Source organism: Eulemur rufifrons, chromosome 17, assembly GCF_041146395.1.
Source record: "Eulemur rufifrons isolate Redbay chromosome 17, OSU_ERuf_1, whole genome shotgun sequence".
NCBI lineage: Eukaryota > Metazoa > Chordata > Mammalia > Primates > Lemuridae > Eulemur > Eulemur rufifrons.
Genome location: NC_090999.1, coordinates 55,049,242 through 55,074,262, shown reverse-complemented (window position 1 = coordinate 55,074,262; position 25,021 = coordinate 55,049,242). Strand labels below are relative to the sequence as shown.

Sequence of the window (25,021 nt, the reverse complement as noted above, 5' to 3'; positions counted from 1 at the left end):
AGCTCTATTGGTAAAAATTTTAAGGGAGGGAGTAGTTCTTTCAGCACACAAGAGGGTGGACCTTAACAAATACTATTTGGCTGTTGATTTTCACGTCCCATCCCCAGACTGGTATGACTCAGGAAACACAGGTCTCATGCTTATCATACCAGCAGCTATACCTTTCTGGCTGAAATCACTTACTGAGGCTCTTTGAAGAATGAAGGCTAACAAATCTCTGCTGCCAACACATGCTGCTTTGAGCTGCATTCTGTGTGCTCTGTCATTTTAATGATCAATGCCAAGAGCAGTGTTTGTGGCAGAACAAGAGTTGATGTCTGTAATGAGGAATAAAAATTTAATATTTTCCCATACCAAACAGGCCATTCCATTCTCATGGCCTGACACACATTTGGTGTCTCTCTGAGTAAAGCAGCTGCAGGGGGGATTCCCTGGGCACAGATATTCATGCTTTCTGCCATGTGATCTGCCCTCGCCACAGTTGGTTGGACCAGGGACTGATGCCTGATACAAAGGTAGCCCATTTAGAAGTCACTACAAAAGCTTTTCAGTAAGGATGATGATGGGACGCACTAATCAGATTCTCTCTCTGGGTGTGTTTGAAGGCCTGGCATCCAGCAAATTTGGCAGAGTGAAATGGCACGGGATGAGGGAGACAGAAATAAGGCCTTAGGGAGGAGGAGTGTGCCCTGAGTAAGAAGCAGCCCAGAAGCAAAGCAGATAGGAGTTGAGGGAGCTAGCCAGAAAGGGTGAATAATCTCAGAAGTGAAAGCAGAGATGAAGGTAACTTGAGTCTCCACTAGGATGGCTTACTGGAGTAGGAAACATGGTGTTCTGAATGCCACTTTAAATGGTTTCGTCCCTTGAAACCTAAGTGGGCAGCTCTATTAAAATGTCAAATAATTTATTAGTTGAATGTAAATGAATGAGACCATGGTAAAGTCAAGAGAAAAATCATAGTATTTAAGCGGTGGATCATTTAATATACAAATGAATTCTCAGAAAATGCACAGGCTTTTTGGTTTGTTGTTTTTGCTTGCTTTGCTTAGATGACAAAATATTCATAGGTAATATGGATAACCCATACTTCAAAATATGTAATATATACCAACATAAACTCTTTTGCTATTTTCTGTCATTCTTATTTCAATGGGCATCTTTATATTTAATCTTATATTTAACTTTATATTTCTCTGTTCCTTGAGACCCAAAAGAGCTTAATGATTCCTCATTTCACCAAGTCTCTTTAAAATAAAATCCCATAACCTGAGGTAACTTGAGTGTGTCTGTGTTCATGACATCATAAAATAACATAGTGTAAGGGAGAGGCAACAGGGGAACAGGTGGTAAATTTGTGTTGCCATTTGTGCATAGACATGTTTGAATACGTTTTCTGAAATAATAAAGATTAACCCACAGGAAGACCAAAATTACTCTTTCATAGCCCGCCTTCCAATTTGTAATTTAAAGTTTCTTTCTCTTTCCCACATCTACTCAGTTATTCTTTTCCCTAACAACAGTTTATACCATATGATCCCTATTAAGAGAACAGCCGTCAACTTAGGATCTAATAACACCTCACCTTCATGAGGTGCTGATGGATCAGGATGACATGCTCACACCTCTCAGACATTCTCTGGGTGAAAACCAGAGTGTAAAAATAGAACGAACCACCGTGTTCACCAATTCTAATTTACCATGAGGACAAATGTTAGGCATTAAAGGTGAACAATATAGCTTCTGGTGATCCTCACCGAAGCTTCTAGCATTTAATAGAGTTGCATTTAAAGATCATGCCTTTAGATACTGTCATTTCTCTTAGCTGTCCAAAATACAATTTCTGTAAAGTCAAAGTTGAATTTGGTTCTTGACCGAATGATTCTAAAGTGTAACTGGAAGAATAAGAAAGTAAGATTCACCAATAAAATCCTAAGGAAAAAAATAAAAGTAATTAGTGGGGCTTTGCCCTGCTAGATATTGAGTTGTATTGTAAAGCTACAGCAATTAAAACTCAGTGGTTTTGTGTAGACCTCCAGTCTGAGATTTTTTTTTTTACATGATTATACCAAAGGACTCTGTAAAAATATAAAATGCATTTTTCATTGCCAGTAAATATGTCTTATAAACATCCTTCATCCTTATTCTATCCATAACCCTTACACCGTGATGGAGAACCTTTATTTCATCCAATACTATACTGTGGGCATTTAAAAATTAAATATGTATCAGTTTTACAGTCATAGCAATTCAATAAAATATTTCAAAAGCACATTATAAGTTAGCTTTTAAGAATGTATTTATTTTATCCTAACTATGATTATAAATCTAATATAATTAACATACATCATTTAGAGTATTGAATAAATGTTAATAATTTATTTGAGGTCTGAATGTCCCCCCTTCCTACATCTACTCCCTCATAGTATGTATTTTACATCCATTCAAATAGGTTTAGAATAACGAGGAATTCTAGAAAAACAGAGGTGTATATCTTTTCTATATCAAACAAGTGCCATTGGAAAACAACCAAAATCATTTATCATGAATTTACATGAACAAGAACATGGCAAAGTCAAGAGATAAATCAAAGTATTGAGAGCCAGACCATTTAATATACAAATGAACTCTCAGAAGATGCTCAAATTTCTTTGCTTATATGACTAAGGACTAAATATTCACGGGCTGGAAAGATGAAGTACACTTCAAAATATGTGATATGGACCAGTGTAAAACTTTTTTGTTATTTTCTTGTTTGGGTCCTGAGGCAAGGACACATCCTGGTTGGTAGGAGTGGAGATTTTCCCTGTCCAGAAAGAATGTTCCTACTCTCAGCAATCCTGGAGCAGAAAATGAGTTGTGAAGAGGCCTCCATAGCTCTATTAGTTAATACAGGGAAAGGATGAAGGAAGGGATGACGATGATGGGGATGGCGATAAAGACAGACATGGAGAAATTGGGAGAGTGATGCTCCATATTTTGCATATGCTAGCAGTTATTATAGAAAGAAAAATAGTATAGTAGGTGGACAGTCTCTGGGTAGCAGGTTTGGTTCAGCCATTGTGGAGTCCTCCAGCCACAGGGAGCACATCTGGTTTTCACATCACCAGTGACGGTGAGACCAGCCAGGGCTGAGCCTAGACCTGGTGAGAACACTGTTCTCTCCCCAGGATGGAGGGAGGCCCCAGTAGGGGACATCAGAAGAGGATAACCTGCCCAGAGATGGCTCAGGAATTAGGTGAGGATGTCTATTTCATACTGTACTCATGTATGATTTAGATATGTAACAATTGCTCTTTAGGCCACATAGAAGCATCCTCACTTCAAAACAGCAGTATCAACATTGTCACATCCAAATGGCTGTTACAAAAGCATAACATCAAAATTTCATATATCTGGCCAAAAGACAAAACAATATATGGGGATTTTATTTTATTTTATTATTTTATTTTATTTTGTTTTATATTATTTTATTTTATTCTATGTTTGCCACAAAACTCTTTAAGTCTCACACAGAAGCCCAAATATATGAAAGAAAATAAAAGCTGATCTGGTAAAAGAAGGACCAGGAGTCCTCACTCTCACAGCAGACTGATGGTCTCCCCTAAGCCTCTTAAATCACATTACAAAGGATCTAAAGGGCCCTCAGAACTCTGTGAGTTAATATGAAAAAAATCACTAGAACTGAATCTAAAAGCTCACCTAAGAATATTTGAGAATAAAACTAGTATTTCAAATAAGTGAGAAAGCAAATGGAAAGAGTATAACTCAATAAAGAAAGAGAATCAGGGACAAATCTGGAAGAAGCTACATCAAAATGTTACTTTGTATTTATGTTTTGATGATTTTAAAACACTTTTTGAAGATTATCAGTGATTTTTTTAACTTTCTTCTTTCTGTCTGCCCATGTATTATTTTGTGTTATTTTTATTACACACAAAGAAGAAAAGGTAGATGGAAGAAAAGCCAGAATGTTAAATGAGTCAGAGTGAGGCAAATCTGAGAGCTCCTTAGTGACTCAAACTTGAGAGATAAGGTTCCTAGTGTGACCGAAATCAGAAATCAGCAGTTTACATTTACCGGGCATTTGCTCATTCTGTGCTCATACAGCGTCAGCATCCAGGGCAGACAAAAGGCGATAACTGTTGGTGACAGGCTCTTTGTCAGCCCTGCACTCTGTGGAAACAAGGTGAAATACGAAATAGCATATTTTAGTATTTAGGCTGCAAATACATCAGAAGCGAGAAGCCCCGTACTGTGTCTACATATTACGTTTTGTCAAGTCTTTCCTCTTGTAAGCACTTTCTCTTTTGATGACTAATATTTTTTAAAATATTTAACAAATTGAGTTTTTTCCCACTGTCTGTGGATAACCAAGAGAATGAAAAGCTAACGCAGCACTGGTTTACTTCTCATCCTAACGCTGAAAGCAACATATTGGAAAATTATCATGGAACTGTTTCCTCTAGACACCATGGTACAGAATAAGAGGAGGTAGTTAGGGATAGTTAATGTGCTAATTATTAAGTATTTGTTGAATGTAATTGCACATTGGTGCTTTTATTGTGCTTGCCATTAAATTGCCCTGAGGTCTCATTCTCAGAAGCAAACGCAGGAGATGTTTCATATTGATTTTCTGTAGCTCGCACAGTATTGCATGTGAAGTGGTTCAACAGTGATGCTTTCGAGCCACTGCTGCTACAGCTGTTGTTGAGGAAAGAAACTACCCCTGAGAATGAGGCAATCTCACAGATGCAAAATTTAAGAGGAAATTAAAAAACTCAGTACTCTTGGTTGACTATCCTGACTGAGGAAAAAAAAAAAAAAAAACCAAACCTAAAAACTCAGTATTCAACATAAATAATTTTTAATGCAATATTTTCTAAAAATCAAAATTAATGCCAAAATTCATGAAGAACAAACATTGTAATGTTAAATAAAAATAGGCTGTTTTTTCTACAACCCTGTATTAGAGTGCCGTAGGAATACTCACTCTCAATCAGTAGTGTCCCCCGCTAGCGGGTTTATTTGGGTTGACAATGTCATGCAAACAGATTGGGCAATGCAGAGCTTTGAATAGAGTCATGATTTTTCACTGGAGAGCTTCTCTTAACTTTTCCCACTTGGTTCAAAATATAGGAGGCTATTTTTATAATTGTATATGGGAGCATGCATGCTTCCTTTTGTCTCAGGCTCCAACATGGCTTGGCAGGGCATTACCTATTATTAGTGACATTTTCATGAAGCTTAGAGAAATGAGCTAATTTGCCCAAGGTCATGGAAGCTAGTGAGTCTTCTGGCTGGGGTTCCATCCCAGCTCAGACTGCTTTGCTCAGGGTGCTACATCACACATGCTGTAGTTAAGTGTGTTGGGACAGCATCCCTTCATATTATACTTGAGATTCTGGTTCTTTAGTGGGCAAAACCATGTAAGCAGCATGTCTCAAACATGCAGAGCTTCCCAATGGGTATGCCAACCTCAGAAGCAGCTGGACAAGACCCGGGTCACTGATGCCTTGTTCTCCTGACACAAGTCCTTTTGCCTTGATGCACTGTAAAGATAAAATTATGTTTATATATAAAATTATGTTTATATATACATATGTAATGTTTTATATAAAATTATGTTTATATATGTGTGTATATATGGATACATACACACACACATACACACACACCATGATGTTAAAAACGTTGGAAGGTACGCAATGCTGCCAGACCCAAACGCATATCTCTTTGGGAATTCTAAGTCTCTAACGCTCCTTCCATACTGCTCTCCTCCCCTATCCAGTAAAAATTAGAACCATAATGTTCTAATTTGGCAATTTGAAGCTAGTGATTTCCATAATTATCATGTGATTTAGAGCTTCTTCATTCCTCCTTCCATCACCTCTTGTATTATCTACGTACAAGTCTATCTCTTTCATAAAAAACTATACAGGGCTTATGCCTGTAGTCCTAGCATTCTTGGAGGATGAGATGGGAAGATTGCTTGAGGTCAGGAGTTTAAGACCAGCCTGAGCAAGAGCGAGACCCTGTCTCTCCAAAAAGAAAAAAAAAAAAAATGGAAAAATTAGCCAGGTGTGGTGGCGTGTGCCTGTAGTGCCAGCTATTCGGGAGACTGACGCAGGAGGATCCTTTGAGCCCAAGAGTGTGAGGTTGCAGTGAGGTATGATGATGCCACTGCACTCTAGTCCAGGTGACAGACCAAGACTCTGCCTTAAACAAACAAACAGAAAACTGTACAGAATTTCCTTGAGTTGTTGGACCTTGTGTTGTTTCTTTGTGCACCTTCTTCCTTCTCCTTCTTCAACTCATGTCTCATGCAGTGCTCGGCACAAATTGAATGCTTAACAAATGTTAATCAAAGTTAGAATTAGAACAAGAAAATGTGCCCCTGTGTCCTCCTAAGGGAATATGTAGGGAATGTATAAACATGTACAGACCTATTTGGAATTCTTAAGTCTTAACGATCCAGTCAACTATTCTTTGTCATCGTCTTTGTATTAGCTACTTCAAAAACAGTAATTTTTGCATAAGAATGTATCATTTAGGTAATATAAAAAAACAATAGAATAGTTTTAAGTCCAAAACTAAAAATTAGTTTCTAAAACTATTATTCAAATGACATTTACCTTCCATTCAGGTGCCCAATTGAGAGATGATACACACTATATGATTCACTATACAAGGCTCCTATTCAATATATTTATTAGCAGTTATTTAAGACATTGCTTGAAGTTACTTTATAAAATTGCAGCTTGCTTGCTAATTTGATCTCCATGAGGTTCTGATATCTGATAGAGGTAAACTAGCTTGAGGGTTCATTTACTTAAAGGAGGAGAGCAGGTTTTATTATCAGCTCTGTTTAGCTGGGCTTTTTGGTTTTCTTTTGTTTTTAAAATCAAGACTTTTCTCTCTCACTGCACACCTCAGTGGGAGTAGAGTTGCTTAGTAACCACGCACTGACTGGGGCTGTTGCTCTCTCGGAGCAATACCTGGGAGGAACCTGCATGTGAATGAGACGGCTTGTCAGCAACACCACACTCAGAGGATTTACCCAGTGCAGAGAGCTCTGAGAGAACATACCAGAAAGCCAGAGCCCCTGGTATTCTGGTTCACTTGAATTGTCCTCCAGCCTATTACATATTTTTTTTTTCACACATGTAATCATTTGTTTGCAGTCTGCAAATATAAAACCACTCAAGAAAAGGAGGCCAAACTATTGGTAAGAAACTTCTAATCCACATTCGATCTCACAATGTGTGTGGTAAGCAGCTGAGTGATTTATCTTGTTCTCCTATGTCTGTTTAGTTCCCAAGTTGTGTGTCCTTCCCTTGGATGGAATCCATCTGTTGTTCTGCTCACAGTGTGCTATGAGCATTTAAAACTCACTGCAAATAGAGTAGAATCATTTTATTTTCATTATTTCTCTTTTTCTTTATTTTGCTATTTTTTATCCAGCTACTAGGCTAAAAATATCAAATATTAATAACTCAGAAAAAAAGACAAAAACAGTGGAGGCAAACATTATCGTGGGCTTACTGTAGGTGAGATATCATATTTTACACACATCGCCTTTTTGGTGGTCACAACAATTCGTTGAAGTTGTGTGTGTGTGGTTGTGTGTGTGTCATGTTGGGGAGGGCTCCTAATATTATCTCAATTTTGCAGATTAGAACCTGCAGTTTAGAGACACAAAGTAACCTTCAAGGTCACATAGCAATTTGCAGAGCTAGAACTAAAGCCAGGAAATCTTAATCACTATGCCACACTATATTGGTAAAATTACTTTAAATTGCTTCAGTGAAAGGTACGTTGTCTACAGCATACATTGTTAATGCATGTCATATAATGCTCTGGTATTAAAATCCAAATAACTCAATTGGTTTCTTGGAAAGATGCTCAGAATAAAAAAGCCTCTGCTTGGTGTTCATCTCCAAAAGAATGTGGTTCAGCAAGAAGGTTAAGAACACCACCACTTTGTAATAACAAGCTATCATTTTATGGCAGAATTCTGGGCCATCGGAATTTCCTCTGGATAATTAATAAAGCACTGCTTGTACAGACAACCCGTGTTTATTGGTCCCTCTGAGGGAGAAAAGAAAAATGGAGGGGAAAGGTCACAGGGACGGTGTGAAAGAGGACCTTGGGGAAAGAGACAAATCAGGACTTCTCTCCAGCTCCTCTTTTTGTTCCTGCTCCAAGTTATTTGGCTTCCTTTTCTTCTCTCTCTTCTTTCCATTAACCTCCCTCAGGGCAGAATGATAGTCACAACAGCCAATTAGGGAGACACTGAAGGAAGACGGTGCTCCCTCACTGTCCGCAGAGAAACAATAGCCTCGGTTGGAAGGAGGTTTTAATTGCACCTATTCCTTTCTTTTCCATTCCTTCCTCCCTATCAATGCCCTCTCAATCAAACTCCTCGCCTAATGCTAGTGAGTTACTGGGGAACTAGAAAAAGCACTAATAAGCTCCCACCCAGGTGGTTTGAATTATTTTACAGGCAAAACCCAAGTATTCTTCTGGGCTTAGCTAGCTCTCGTTTCCAAGCCCCGCATTTACAGCAGTGTTTCTCAAGGTGTGCACCTTGGACCACCTGCATCCAGGTCACCTGGGAGCTTGTTAGAAAGGCAGATTCCTGGGCAAAACCCCCAAATCACTGTCTCTGAATCTCTGATGGTGACGCTGGGAAGGCAGCATTTCGAATAAGCTCTCCTGGTGATTCTTGACAATGCTATTGTTTGAAAACCACTGCCTTGCAACTTGCAAAGTGCTTTGACATACATTACTGGGCTCAAATACCAAATTCTTCAGAGGTTTATTTTCTTATGTCCATTTTTGTGTTGTTGTTTTCCTCTCTAATCAGTCTAACACCTGAAAATCGGTAGGATCTCTGTTAATAAGACTGAATAAACTAGAGTCAATTTCTGTTCCAAAGATGAGAATAAAAAGAAAATAAAATAACCTTTAAAACACATTTAAGACAGGAAGTCAGATGACTCCTAGCAGGTGACCTAGTGTATAGGGACTTAGTCTTACCTGGCTCTTTGCATAATGTCTGGAGCAAGACTGAGTTCAAAGCCAGCTTTGTTACTTTGCCTTAGTTTTCTCATCTATAAATTAGGGGTAATAAAGTACCTACCTCATAGAGTTGTTGTTAGGGTTAAATGAGTTAATGGTAAAGTGCTTAAAATGACACCTGGGCACCATAACAGTGGCTTGCTAACTAAGGTGGCTAAAATGGCATCTTGAAAATCTACAATTCAATAAATCCACGAGTCACCAAGTTATAGCATATAAAGCTTAAGTATTATTGCCATTCTTCATTGTCTTCAGTAAAGATGTAAGAACAAATATTAACAAAACTGGATATTAAGAAATGTCATAATATACCTTTCATCAGGATTTTTCAAGTTTAGCACTATTGACATTTAGAGCCTACTAATTCTATGTTGTGGGACAGCTGTAGGTTTTTTTTTTAAACCAGCATGTCTGGCCTCTCTCAGTAGCATCCTCCTATCTGACATTACCAAAAATGGCTCCGAATATTGCCAAATATCTTCTGGTGGATGGTGCAAAATCACCCCTGGTTGATTGCCTTATATCTGTCAGTGTAACGTTTCAGAAGTGTCCACAAATATTATTTTCTCTCATGTTCTTACACTCCCCTGAGGTAAGGAGGGAAAGTACTCTATCATCGTGCCTACTTTACAAAGTAGATGATATTGAGATTCAGTGGCTTACCCAAGGTCACCTAGTTAATTCTCAGGATGGTTATGCTCCAAGTTTAGTTCTTCATTGACTGATTCACCCCACGTTACGTCCATGGACTCCTGAAATGTCGATGTATGCAAACTAAAGTCCTGTGAGGTGTGATGGTCTTTTACAGCTTACTCTGTCAAAAGAATAAGTATTATAACTTTAAAGGCTTGCCCTTCACAGGTAGCCTTCTTTTTAGAAACTGTTCAATAATAATAAGAGCCTACATATGCTCCTATTCCTCAGGAACATGCTTGTTTATTCTTTCAGTGGACATGCACTAAACATCTACCATGTAGTGGTTATTGCACTACCTACTGGGAAGTGTAAGCCAATGAAGAGGGAGGACCCCCCCTTACAGAGCTAACAAGCTAGTTGAGGATCAGTCACATACGTACACACATGATGATAATAGAGGTGGGGGTGGGAGGGGGTGGATTGGGGGCTGAGGGGGATAAATGCAATGATAGGAGATACAGGCACAATGGAGAAATGTAATAAGTCAATTCTCTCGGACAGGGAAGGAGAGACATTTTTAGGTAAGACTTCTCATAGGAAATAATGTTTAGGCTTAGTCTTATAAGATAAGTAGTAGCAAGAAATATTAAGTACTCCCTATGCACCAGGCACTGCTATGAGTATTTTACACATGTTAAACTCAGTTAATCCTCCCAATAACCTTGTGAAATAGATACTATCACCCTTGCTCTAGAGAAGAGAAATTTGAGCCATATAGAGGTGAAGTAATTTGCCTAAGGTCTTACTTACCACTAACAAACAACCAGGGCCATTATGTGTGGCAGTTTTGCTCCAGACTCTGCCCACAACTCTCACTTTCAGGCAAGGTGAACCAGGTGGGTAGAGCATGCAGGTGTGACATAGCTCCGAGCTAGGGAAACTGCAAGAGTCTACATGTGATGGAATATTCTATGTGAGAAGAGAAGTGGCAGGATATGAGGCTGGGTAGGCAAGGAGGGACCCCATCAGGAAGGAAATCTGAAATCTGAGGTGCCCCTGGAGTTGAACTTTTTTCACTGTGCAATAGAGAACCACTAGAAGGAGGTGGGCCTGATCAGATTGTTTTAAGACAATCAGTCTGGCCTAGATCAAAAAGGGGGAAAGACGAGAAAAAGGAGACTTTCTGATTTTGTATCAAATTAAAACCACCAATATTTACTGCCAATTTTTTTTTTTTGCCTCAGAGATATTAACAAAAAAGCAAATATTAAATAGCAGAAAAGATACAGCTGCTCTGGTCTACATGCAAAATCCTTTAATACTATCTTCTGGATGATATACATGTGTGTTTACTCAAGTCCCAGATTTAATTGGATTTAAATAAGAATCTGAGCACAATCGCCCAGAAGGCCTGACTTAAATAGGAGAATATTGAGAGGTCAGAGAAGATACATCCTGTCTGCTCATGTTGAAAGTAGGCTCAAGCCTGCCCCACCTGCACCTTCTTCCCTCTTCCTGTAAAGAACAGCTCCTGATATCACTAAGCAACACATATGCGTTTGGAGAGTACATTCATCCCCTCTCATTCCTACCCTCCCCCTCAAAAGCCAACCAAATGCTCTAGTTTGGATTTATTTCTCTCGTTATCTATATCAAGCATGATAAAAAAAAATGTTTTGTTCTACTTTAGGCTCTCACAAAGAGCCTGTTTCACGATCAACATAACTGTAAACCTAGAATATGGTTGGGACATTTGCCATCATTTTGCAGGTTTAGGTTGGCATGCATACTCGCAGAGCTTGATTCTTTGCCTTCTAATTACAGTTGCCTGCTTGCTTTTCAAGGAAGCTCTTGGTAGGTGAAAAGTTAGCCAGATATTGCAGTGATCTCATGATCTGAGCATAAAGCCTTCATATGCTTATGGTTAACTAGGCCTCTTTGAATCATGAAAGTAAATTATGCTTTTTGAAAAAATGTAAAAATATAATTCTTAATTAAAATATTGGCCTCTAATTCTACTCTATAAAATGAGATCAACCATTCTCAAAAGAATGAAATTGAACTGTATGTGGCAACAGTGAGGTTGAGGGACCACCCTGGAAGTGTAGAATTAAGGAAAATGGAATTGTCCTCTGAGATCTAAATTATAAACTACATCGCTGTTCAGGTGAGAGACGTACAAAATCACCCTAAGAAACACAGTGTCTTATGGGTGAGCAAGATGAGATTCTCAAATGATTGAGGCTATTCATGTATTTAAAGACATAATGAGTTAATTAGTCTGTTGATAGTGGAGCGTAAACACGGCAGAGTCACTAGGGCATATATTGGCTATGCCCCTTGGGAACTGTCCATCAGAGAGTGTGTCTCTTCAGGCTCCTCCAAATAGTAACTTGTAGAGCAGGATGCACCCACCATAACCTGATGCTCCTAAACATTTGAATCATGCAATTAACTCCTCTTTGCTCTGATTCCATCCCTACCCAGCAACTTGCTGATTACAATTTGGCTTTCTTGTAATTTGCTCATGGGAGGAATACAAGTGCTTGGCTGCCTTGGTCATTACTGCCTCTCAGTGAAAATTAACAATTGTGAGAGACTTGAGCCTTTTGGAGCTTAGTCAGTATGAATTAGCCTCCACTAACTGTGAGGGTCTGAGAAGATAGGGTGTCTGGATGTATCAGGCTGTTGGTAAGAAGAGAATTCATTTGAGTAGTGGCTCTCAATACCACCACCAGTTTTCTATGGCAACACCTTGACTGCCACACAAGGCTTTCTTGTGATCCTTAAGGTAGATTTCCCACCTCTATGCTTCCATTCCTTTCCCATTATCTGCCCATTGAACCAGTCAGCAAATTCTAGGAACTGTCTTCTATTGCCATTCCCCTCAACTTTGTTTCCAGGATTTGTGTCTTCACTTCTCTTTCCAGATTAGCAGTTCCCAAAAGCCAAGGTGGGAACTGGCTGCATCAGAATGACCAACCTGTGAAGAGTAAACATAGGAATGCCAGGGCCCCACTCCAGATCTCATTTATCTGAATGTGTGGGGTGGTGCCCAGGAACCTGTCTAATAGGCTCCCTGGGTAATTCTGATAAGCAGTCACATTCCAGAATTACTGTCTGGATGAGTGTTTTCAAACTTGGAGACAAAATAGAATCACTATTAGAAAATGTCAATGTCCAGGCTTTACCCTAGACTAATTAAATCCTAATCTTTTTTTGGAGGTGACATGTGGGCATAGATGTTTTCAAAACACTCTCTAGGTGAGTCTAAGGTATTATGAGGGTTGTGAACCTTTGGCTCAGAACTGTGATTCTCATAGTGTGGTACCAAGACCAGCAGCAACAACATAGAAATATAAATTTTCACCTCCCACATAGACCCTCTAAAGCAGAAACCCTGAGTAAGGGGCCCAGCAATCTGGCTTAACAACCCTGCAGGTGATTCTGATGCTTCATTGGCTTAGACTATTTCCCAGAGCCTCCTCCCTGGTTTTCTGTGGCTAGTTTCTCTTTTCCTGGATCCATCCTCTGCAATAAGAATATTTTCTCCTTGTCACCCCTTGATCAAAAGCCTTGAGTGGCTCCCTACTGCCCACAGACATCTTTAGCCTGGCATTTGTGGTCTTTTCCAGTCCTCCCCCACTCTAGGCTCAAGTTTCACTAGGAGAATAGGAGAAATCAGGGGGCTTGCCCCACAGACAGTGGGTTTCCGATTTTGCTTGTGCTGCTCCTTTGGTAAAAATCCTGGAGAATAGAGACCATATTCCCAAGTATCCTAATCCCTAATATGACATTGTCCACAGATTTGGAAGTCCATGACATTTGCAGAGCTAGTGAGTGAAATCATTAATGCTCCTGCACTTAATTTATCATAGGTTCTTCCTTCAACCTGGAGAACAACTCATCTGAACATTTTTTGTTTGTCTTTAAGCACTAAAACCCATCAGGACGTGTGCAGTATTCTGTTCCCACACTGAAACATTCAAATCTATTTGGCATCAAAAGCCCCTTGGGGATGGGTGTCTGGAAGGAGGCAGGAAGGGACTCCCGGGGTATGGATAATGTTTACTTTCTGGGTGTGGGTTCTGCTTACACGTGTTCCCTCTGTGAGAATTTATTGGACTAAACACTGATAATTTGTGCCTTTTTCTGCCTGTGTGTTTTAGTTCAATAAAAAGTTACAAAAAGTCTTTTCAAGCAGCTGTTCTCCAGCTTTTCAAATTCTAATTCAACCAGAATTTATCAAGTATTGGTGATGTGCCAGGGACAGGCTGGTTGCTTTCACATTTTGTTATTTCATTTTTATGTTCATTACTCTGTGATGTAGGAGCTGTCATTATTGCTTTTTACCCAAGAGAAAACTGAGGCTCGGAGAAATTAAGTAACTTCCCACGTTCACACAGGTGGCCTGCATCAGAGCAGGAACTAGAGTCCAGAGATCATGTCACAAGTGCAGTGGTCTTCTCACTGCTCCACTATGACTCTTGAAGAGAAATCTTTAATTGGCATCTATTTAAAAAATAACAATCATTTTGTTTTGCATTGCAAGTCATCAAAGAGAAAGGATTGAGTTGCCTTCTTAGTTTTCGTACCAAATATTTTGCTTTCCTCTGTCTGTTTGCAAAAAAGAAAACTGATCAATAGTACAAGACAGGTTCAAAATATTGAGCAACTGAGGGGTTGTTTAAAAGTATGGCAGAGTCCTGGAGGTCCCCTCAGTGCCAAGAGTTGTTGCATCTCCTCTGCCAGGCTTAAGGGGGAAAGGCCAGGAGAGCCTGGGTGGTAAGAAAGGCATTTGGGGGCTTGGGGCAGTGGCTATTCAGTGACTGCTACAAAAGTATTTCAAACCTGACATAGGGAGCCCGTGAGCATGTTAGAATATCAGCCCTGGGGTGAGTTGAACCTGGAATAGAATGTAGTCCCGCCTTGCATGCATATCTTTGATGAAGAGAAAGGGAAAACTCTTCTCAAGAGTCTCTGCTTTACAAAGGGTGGCCATTCTGGCAGGCTGGGAAGCAATAACCTTGGGCAGGAGCTGTGAGTATGTACTTCAAAGAAGGGACAACAGGAATAGGAATTTATGCTAAGCTGGGTGGTCACACATACATATTTAACAAGCCATAGGAAGAGTCATGAATATTTATGAAATGACAAACACGTGCATGCACATTTGAGCTTCATGTCCCTTCAGAGGTCACATGTACAAAAAATGCCATTAGCATGACCCAAGGGTGGAGTTTTCAGCTCTCTGATGTCAAAACATCAAGCAGAGAACATGAAAACCCTTACTGCACATACTCTGTAGTCTGGTTAGAACCACTCCATGGTTGGTAGCCCTTTATCAGGAAAGAATGCTGGTCAGTTGTTGTGCCAAAACTGCAAAAAGGGAGGAGCAGAATTAGGCAGTTGATTGAAATCAGTGATGGGGCAAGTCTTCCCAAAGGATGGTTCTGTTTAACACTTAGGGAAGAAAGCCTAATGGTGATCAGCAAGGGAGGGATATAACAAGGCGTGTCTGACCTCCCAACACATCATGGTCAGGAACTCAGTGTTAAGGTTTCTCTGGGGTCCCTTTGGCCAAGAGGGGGCATCTCTTCAGTCAGTTGTAGGGCTTAGGATTTTATTTCTGTTCACAAACAGTTGCACAATTAGCTGTCAGAGAGACAGGGGTTACCTTACAATAAGGTAAATATGGAAAAGAGCCCTTCTACCTATGAATTAGAGCAGGAAACAAAAGGGGAAAAAGAGAAATGGTGTAAAGTAGAAAGCAGCAAGCAACACCCAGGAAAAATCTCCTGTCTCCCACAGCATATTAATGAATTTTATATATTTGGTGCAGCTGTTCATATAGTTTTAATAACAAAATAAATGTTGAATATGAAACAAGATAAAATTATTTAAGGCTAAGTCGTGAAAGAGGACTCAGGCCTGTGAGCTCAATCCAGCTTTATCCCCAGCTGTAAGTGGATTTACGGGGAAATCAGGAACAGTATATAAAATCTCTGTTGTCTCAAAACTCCCCAGTAGTACAGAACTGCCCTAGTCCCTGATGAAACGCACATGTAACTGCAACAGAGTGGTTGTCCCTCCTCCCATAGATATGGAAGCACAAAACTGAGAGTGGGAATATGTAACAGGGAATGGCATTAAAGAACAAAGGCAAAAATATTTTCTGTGTCTTTGAAACTTCCCCCACTGTTTTTGAGAACTGAAACCTGTATCCCTGCCTCAGGCCAGTGGTTGGAAGGAGCAGGGAGAAGGCCTTTTGTTCTTGCATCCCAGGCCTGCACTAGTGTCCCCCCTACCATCCCCCAGGTGGGGCTTTGTCTTTGGCAGAGATGGGACGATTAGAATAGTTAACCAATATAGCCTAGAACTGAGGGGCCCTCCCTTTAAAAGCTCTGTATTTCTCCTTATGTTCAGGAGATTTGGATTTTAAGATGAGAAGGTCTACCGTTTTTCCTCCTTTGCTGGCAAAGTAATAAAACTCTCTTTCCTTCTCCACAAACTATTTGTTCTCGTTCTTCTGATGTGGCCTTGGGAACAAGTGCAGAGCTTTCGGTAACATAACTACTAATTTTCTTATATCTCCCAGCCACCAATTAGAAATTAGGACAAAAATAGCAAGAGAGGAATTAAAGAAATGGCTTGGCAGATAAAGTAGACCAGGTGGTTGCTTACCCAACATTGATTCTCCCTCTTCTTTTTCTAAGAAAACCATAAATTTTATTCAAGCATGTACCTGACCCTTACTTTGGAGGAAATTATGATTAGTTAGCTAGCACTATGCAATAGAAATAAAGGGAGCCATACATATAATTTAAAGTGTTCTAGTAGTCACATTTTTTAAAAAGTAAAAAGAAATGGTAGCGTTAGTTTTAATAACACATTTTGTTTAATCTAATATATCTAAAATGTTATCTTGTCAACACATAATCAATATAGAAATCATTAATGAGCTATATTATATTCTTTTTTTCATACTATGTCTTTAAAATCTGTTGTATCTTTTTCACTTACAGCACATGCCATTTGGGAACAGCAGCATTTAAAATGCTCAATAGCCATGTGTGGCTAGTGGCCACCATATCGGACATTGAAGGTGTAAACTGATTCTTATTCCCTTGGCAACCATCATTGATATGGTCCTAAGATAGCCCAGCCAGGCTTACAGCACAGACCTTGCCTATTGGCAAAGTTTCTCTCTTTCCCTCTCCTGATGGACAGGAACAAGAAAAAATAAAGTTCGGATTAATCTGCCAGCCTTGTTGGGATTTATGGGGGAGCCAGCTTTTGAATGAAGCTGTCATTGAAATTAGCAGACAGAGAAAGAATCTAGGCCTTTGGTGACATTATTGGGCTGCTGATCAAGCTTGGAGTTTGTCCTGACACTGGACTTTCTCTTTAGTGAGGCAGTAAGTCTCCTAATTGTTTAAGCTAGCTTGTGTTACTTACACTCAAAACAGTGTTACGGACATACAAAGTGCAAGCTGACATGTGGTCATTCTCTGGCCCTGTGTAGTATACACCACAAGGTTATGAAGTAGAAGATGAACTAACCTGCATGGAATTGGAGGGGGAAAAAATTAAACCATATGGAAAGCACTTGAATTCACTGCATTAAACATAATTTTAAAAATGTACAACGTAATAGCCATATGTTTAAGTAAGAATCATCTGCAAAGCACGCATGTTCACTTTCTGTTCCAGAGTCAGGCATCCGAATTCTGAGAGTGTGCAAAGCCTAGGGGAAAAAATTACCCTATGCCAGATTTACAAGAACAGTTATCTTTATAAAGTCTATATGAACTACAAAGTTTTGAAGATGAAGGGAAAGCTATTCAAGAAAACTAAAGCCAGCAGTTTTCAGAGATATTTTAGAAGTGTGGTTCTATGTTAAGATTCTCACTTAGTGCTAATTAGAACATATATTTCAATTAGAATTAGAATGAAGTTTAGGAAGTAAATTATTAAATGACCTAGCACATTTTGATGTTCTCAAATGCCCAAACTCCTAGCTTTGGAGAATAATGAGTCTTTAGTGCTAATTTATTCTGCTCTTATTCCCACAGTTGCTAGATAGCTGGGGGCCCTAGGTACTTAGGGGCTCCAGGGACTCAATGTGGGCACTGTCAGAGGAGGATACCAATTAGCAGGTTTGGTTTCACAAAGAAGCAAAGATTGCCCTAAGGGGAAAAACTCTGCCTCAGAGAGAACACCCTTGAACTTTAACTGTCTTTGTTGTTAATCATTACAAGTCAGCAAAGGATTTGGCCTCTCTCTCACCATTTCATTATCCCCGTTCTTCAGTAAAAAAATACACATTTTCTCTTATTATGAAGGGACAATAAAGACAGTAAGCTTACCACATACATAAAAGAGAGTGACCACTTTCTACTGGTCTTAATGGTACTATCTCTGCTTCCGAAAATTGCCTGAGGTCACTCAAGGCCTCTAGAGATAAACATCTGAGGATTTTACATAAGGCCCTTAATGGTGTTTATGCTCAAGACAGCATAATTACCTGGGGCTCCATAAGGGAAAAGCAGAAGCCTCAAGGTTGCTGAATAATGTATGGTTGCATGTTTGACCCACATATAGATATAAAGAAGACCAAAAATTCAACCATCATCTGAATCACAATTTTATTCTTTTTTCCATTCAACAAAATTTTAAGCATTTATTATGTGCCAGGCATTGTACTAGACACTTAGGATTCTATCATGAGTAAGACAGCTGAGTTGTACCCATTGAGATGTTTGCAGTCTAGAGGGGCAGGTGGGAAGGGGCACGTAGAACGGAGAGTAGGCAGGTCATTGATTCCCGGGAAGTGCTAGGGAGGGTACCTTTGGGCCCCTGAGGAGGTGTCTATTGTCTTAAAGAGTTTTTCATTTTTCTCAGCAGCAGGAATCTGCACATTCTATACTTTTAAAAAAAAAATCTCCTAATATTTAATCACTTTTCTGGCTACATAGTGAATTCAGTAACTTCATACTGACTGAGAAGATTGAAAGGAAATTTTTCCTTTTCTTAGAATTAAGTATCCATTTTTGAGTTGCAAAAGTCAATATTTAGTCATAAAAGCATTCATATGGTAGTATAGCCTGGTCTTATAGAAGCTCAGACTACAGAGCCAGACTGCCTGATTTTGAAACCCTAGCTCTGCTCTTCTCCAATGTCTGACACTGACAAGTTACTAAACCTCTGTTCCTCAATTCCTTCATAAGTAAAATGAAAACTTCATAGGATATATATGGATGTATATATGAACATCCTTATATACTTATTCTGAGGATTAAATGAATTAATATATTTAATAGTACCTGGCAGATAGTTCAGTATTGTCTTAATATGATGGAATTACATGTTACTTAGTGATTAGGTTTGAAGTCAGTCAGTAAAGTGAAATTTAAACACAATCAGATTGTTCTTGAAAATCCTTAGGAAGTCGCCTTTTTTTTTGAGACCCACAGCCCATCTCCCAATATATCTAGCAATGTCAATTTTTCCTCCAGTATTAGAACAAATTGTTTCTCTGACTGAACATCGAGTAGCAGGTCTGCACATAGGGGCCATGCCACACCAAAAGGCCATGTTTTTATACATTAGCTTCACGCTGAGAGGCACCAGGAACTGAGACTGATCTAACAGACTCCTTTTTCATCTCATGGTCATTTAGGGAAGCGGCAGGCAAGAACTGTGATCCAATTTAAATGATTTGTTTCCTCCTCTTTTACTAACTCCTCCTACTGTCTTTCTTTGCCAAGACAGGATAATTGAATTCACAAAAATTAAATACGAAGTGATTACTTTTTACTAGCATTGTACTTCCTTGAATGTTACCAGAATTGGACTACTCTTATTGCCTTCACAGCTAAGACCTTGATCCCAAACCACCACCATATCACCAGATCGTGGCACCAGCCCCGAAACTGATCTCTCAGCTTCTGTTTTGCCCTCTCTTCCTCACAAGAGGAAACACAGTATCCACAGTGGCCTTATAAGGTCCCTCTTGTTCCCAATACCCTACAATGAGTCCCCAATTCATCCACAGTAAAAGCTAAAAGTCTTTTTTTTTTAATTGTTGAGGCTTATTTTATAGTCCAGGATATGGTTTATCTTGGTGAATATCCATGGTGCATGGAAAAAATGTGTATTCTGCTGTTGTTGGGTGGAGTGTTCATAGACAGAGCACGCCATATATCTTTTTGGTTGATTTAGTTGTTCACATCTATATTCTTACTTGTTCCAAGCTCTCAGTCCTCTCTAATCCTGTTCTACTCCCCTCCATCATACTTATCAACTTCTAATGTAATATATTTTTACTTATTACACTGAGTGTTTATTGTCTGCATTCCTTTGCTAGAATGTAAGCTCCACAAGGCAGGCATTATTGGTGGTTGTGTTTCCTGATGTGCCCCACATTTTTAGAACAGTGCCTGGCACATAGTGAGTGCACAATAAATATTTGTTGAATGATTAAATGCTTCAGCAGTGCCCACTCTGAGCAAGGGTAGAATGAGTCAGGTACGTTTATTTTTATACCTTTTTCTCCCTTGATGGGTCAGTGTCACCCGCAAATATGTCTTTTGCTCTGATACCTCACTGATACGATATGAATATATTTTAGTCAACATTTTTTATTCTCACGGGCATATACTCTTTTAGCCTAAATATCTCATTTGAAAGTGGATCCAGATTTTAGGGGCCCTCTTCAAGAGAGAGAATACAAAAATGTGCTTGGAGAGAGGACCCACGAGCACTGAGCTGACTCTTCAGCTTCATTCGTTCTGGCTGTCGTGGTGAGATACGAGACAACACTCCCCTTTCTTTCCCTCGTGGAAAGAATTTCACACAGCAGCCAGCAGGAGGAAACACTGACAGTTTCCTAGCACAAACTATGATGTTAATCATAAACAACGTTAAACTAAAAGGCAAAGAGAAAAACCAGAAAAAAGTAGTTTGATTCTGTCAACATAATGTGAATGAAAGTGATTTACCCAAACCGTTTAAGGTTAATTATAATGAAGCACATTATAGATTGTGCATGTCATTAGTTTGACAGATTAACTGGCTGCCACAGAAGCTAGCACTTGACTTTTCCCTTTTGGAGCCATCGCCAAAGCAGCAGAAGCCAAAATGTAGTTCAATCCTTTTGTGACTTCTGACCAAAGCAAGAACTGTAAAAGGCATTTCAAGGCACCTCTCCATATTCACAGCAAGATTGTGTCTTCCCCTCTTGCCAGAGTTAAGACAGAAGTACAATATTCAATCCGTGCCCATCTGAAAGGATGAGGAAATTCAGGTTGTGTGAGGACAATGTCAAGGTCAGAAAATTAGCAACGTAGTCCAGGTTTACAGAAAGAAGCATGTCCTGTACATTGGGTGGGTGCAATGGAAAAGGCTAATGGCACAACTGTCTCTGTGGGCATCTCACCTCAGCAAGGTGGTTATCACTAGGCTAACACTGGATAAAAACTTCAAAAAGTTCCTTGAAGGGAAAGTCAAATCTCACCCAGTAGGAAAGGAAAAGGACCAACACAAGGAAGAAATGACGAGAACACGCAGGAATAAAATAATCTTATATATTAACACAACTTTCATTAAAAACTGCTAAAATGAAAAAGCAAATAAAAGAAACTAGCACTTGCTTCTGTGGTGAGCCAAGGAGTTTCTTCAGCATAGAGGTGACATGCAACCTAAACCTTTCCAGTTTCTGTTGTCGTTATTGTTGTTAAAATCCAAGGAAGGCTGGAAGAGCGGGAAAGGAAGAGAGAGATTCAAGAGCATTGAGGCAAACAGCAATCTGAGGAAAAGGAGAGGTTGCTGGCATTAACGTAGTATCTACAGCCTCAATTGAGTTTCCATTCATCTTCCTCCAACAACCCTTTCTCTATCAAAATGGTCATGTGGAGCTTTGTTTAATTACTTGTTTAATGTAAGTCTTCCTCCCTAGCCTGGAAGCTTCATAAGAGCAAGGGCCCCATCCAACCCCCTCCTGCTCTCTCCCCAGCACTGGCAATGTGTCTGGCACACAAAAGGGCTCAATAAATAATTAATGTGTGGATTCATTTTATGAATGAATAAATGAATTAAAGAAAACTTGGCTCTGTTTAGAATCCCTCAGTTGGCAGAGCATCCCCCTATGCTTTTTGCTTTCTTTATTTCACTTATTACTGCACCAAGAATTTCTTCTTTTTATGCCGAAGGCTGGAAGACTTAAATCCCTTTATGGGAAATTGCCTAATAGCAACTGCCTTAATCAAAACCAATTAGGCCATAAAGATATCTAGTCTGTATCCTGTTCTATTTCACTTTCATTCTCTTTATAATATGTTAATGATGAATGTAAAATAGGAGAAATGAAAAATATTGCAATATGCTCTTTTTTACCTAATGTGAGCATACATTTGGCCAAGTAACTGTAAAACATTTGATATTTTCACAGGGAAATCAGTGACTTGCGGTCTCTGAAGTTGATGCTTTTGTTTATTTGACACGTTTTTCATAGTCATGTTACCAGTAATTTTAGAGGTCCCAAGCAAGGAAACATTTCTCTTCCCTGAGTTCAGTAATTGTCATCCAAAGGTCTGAGAGCAGTTCCACTTTGCTTCTTGATTGTTTGGCTAGAGAGGAAGTTTTATGGAATGTCCTTTATATTTTCAGAATGAATATTTAACACTAGAAAACGTGTTGGTAATTGTGCCCATACTTAAGCTATCGTTTCTTTGAAAGGGACTATTCTATTGCATATGATCCTTAAATGTAACAGCTTTAAAACTTGAGTTAAAAGGACCACCTCTCCTTTCACTAAATTGCAGGGACATTGGAATGCTGTGAATTCATGGCTCATTCTATTCCCAGTAACTCCTAACTCTGGCCCTGGACAAATTTCCCCTTCAACACACCCTGTCCTTTGTTGTCATCCCTCTTCTTAGTGTCCTTCTGATGTCCAGCTTTGTGTTTTGTGCCATGGACATTTCTTGAGATTACTCAAGATCCCTATCCATGCATTATAAAATGAGACTCAGACCACAGCCAATCTTTTGCTCTTTGCCCTTCCTTTTGCTTGCCCTGCTGCGACAGTGGGTCTGGTAGTCATCTGTGGCGTACGTACCATACTCTGTAAACCTGTATCTTGTCTTGCTCTATAATCCTACCTTTCTCTCCTCAATAAACCTCATTTTCGTGCTTGCCTGATTTTGGCGTGTCTAGTCATTCTTCGGCCATGAGCGCACCAAGAACTGACGGTTTCAAACAGAAACCTCACAATTTCGCTGATATTCACAACTCGGTAAAGGAGAAAACATGGCTAGAAATATTTTCCTGGTTTTGTAGATGACCACATTACAATTCTGAAGGGCTAAATGATTTGCTGATGGTGACACAAAAAGTAGCAAAGGCTGAACTGAAACTAGGCTGAGTCAAGATACTCTTGCATCTTTCCATCACCGTGTTGCTGGCATCCAGAATGATCAGATGACAAAATTTTAAGCAAAGTAGTGGGCCAGTAGGAGGGACTGTGGCTGCACATCAATTGTTCAGTGCTTCCTTAATGGCCCTTTCCTGATCCTTGACTTTCTCTTCTCTTTCTTTTTTGACTCCCTATTTATTATCCTTTTCCTCCTCCCTTTTTAACAGTGTCTTCTAGTTTCCTGAGCACATTCCTTTCTCTCTGTGCCCCTTGGAGCCTCCAGGAGTTTTGACCCTCTTCTTTGTTCACTTTATACTCTCTACATGCCTCCTAGGTGCTTTTCTGGTTTTAACCACCATCTTTAGGTTGATGACTTAACAAACCCGAATCTTGAACCTAGGTATGTCCCTGCTGAGTACCGTGCTGGTACACACAATTGCCTATGGGCAGCTCTTCTGGGTATCCAGCAGTTACTCCTACAAGACATGGACAACTCATTAGCTATGGTATAGACTGAACGTTTGTGTGCCTCTCACATCTGTATGTTGAAGCCCTAACCCCCAGTGTGGTAGTAATCAGAAGTGAGGCCTTTGGGAAATAGGTTTAGATAAGAACATGAGGGTGGAGCCTCCACGATGGCGTTAAGGTCCTTACAAGAAGAGAAAACATCACCAGAGTGTCCTCTTTGCCATGTGAGGATACAGCAAGAAGGCATCAGTTTATAAGCCAGGAAGCGGACCCTCATCAAGAACAAAATTTTCCAGCACCTTGATCTTGGACAGCCCAGCCTCCAGAACTGTGTGAAATAAATGTCTGTTGTTTAACTCAAAATATCAGTATATGTTTTGTTATGGCAGCCTGAGGAGACTAAGACAGGATGCATTCCCTACCTGCTACGCTCACCTATTGCTTGCAATATGAAGTTCAAACTTTGCTATTAGGTTATTTTCCAAACTTATGTCCTACTGTTCTACTGCAACCCAGCACCTTTGCCAACCATGCCGAGCTATGTGCAGTTCTCCCAGAGTGCCTTGCTGCCATATGACTCTGCCTTGCCATAAGCACTTCAATCCGTCCCACAATGCCTTCTTCACCTATCTGCCTGACAGATCTATTTGTCTTTGAGATTCCTCCTCTAGAATCATCTCCCCTGAGCAATACCTCTGCACAGTCTCCACATAGTTTTCTATGTCAGTTCTGTGGCCTTTTGCAATGGAGGGTCCTTCCTGTAGCTCAGATAGCAATGATTGTGGGGGAAGCATGGAGTCCTGGGGTTCTCCCCTCTGTGCCCTCCCCACATATGTGCTCATCTTCCTTGTGTACCTCCAAACTGCAGCGCGGGTTGCCTCTCTTCCCTCTCCTTCACTTTGAGTGCCTCTAGTCACCTCTCTTTCGATTCACGATGCTCTTTCTTAGACGATCAATCTGAATGTGGATATCCACTGGCCACCTTTAATGGCCAAGAGTTTAATTACTAATATGCAGGCTCAGCTTCTGTATTGAGTCTTCAGAGAAAGTTTAAGTAAAAGACATGTATACTAAAACATCCCATCAGTTAAGTATAGAAAAAACTACAAGTAAGTATGCTGAATTTATTATATATTTGACTTCTAATAACTTTATTCGATTAGAAAATAAGATCTATGGGGAATTAAAGCATTATTATTTAGGATAAATATTTTTGGAATTTATTATTGCTAATATTATTAATGAACATGTCCCACATGTTCTGAGAGCAGGGCAAGCAAAGGAAAAATTTAGGGTCTTTCAGATTGGCAAAAGAGATCAAATAGAAAAAATAGAGTGAAAGGAAACACTCAATGGCTTCTCAGTTTTTAATAAACTCTCATAATTAAAGTTTGAATCCCCTCTGAATTAACTGAGTGG

General features: G+C 39.6%; 1 pseudogene; it reads left to right on the top strand.

Annotated features, from left to right (window-relative positions):
- The first annotated feature begins 20,859 nt into the window (after positions 1-20,859).
- On the top strand, positions 20,860-21,337 carry LOC138398034 (large ribosomal subunit protein uL24 pseudogene; annotated as a pseudogene).
- Positions 21,338-25,021: the final 3,684 nt, after the last annotated feature.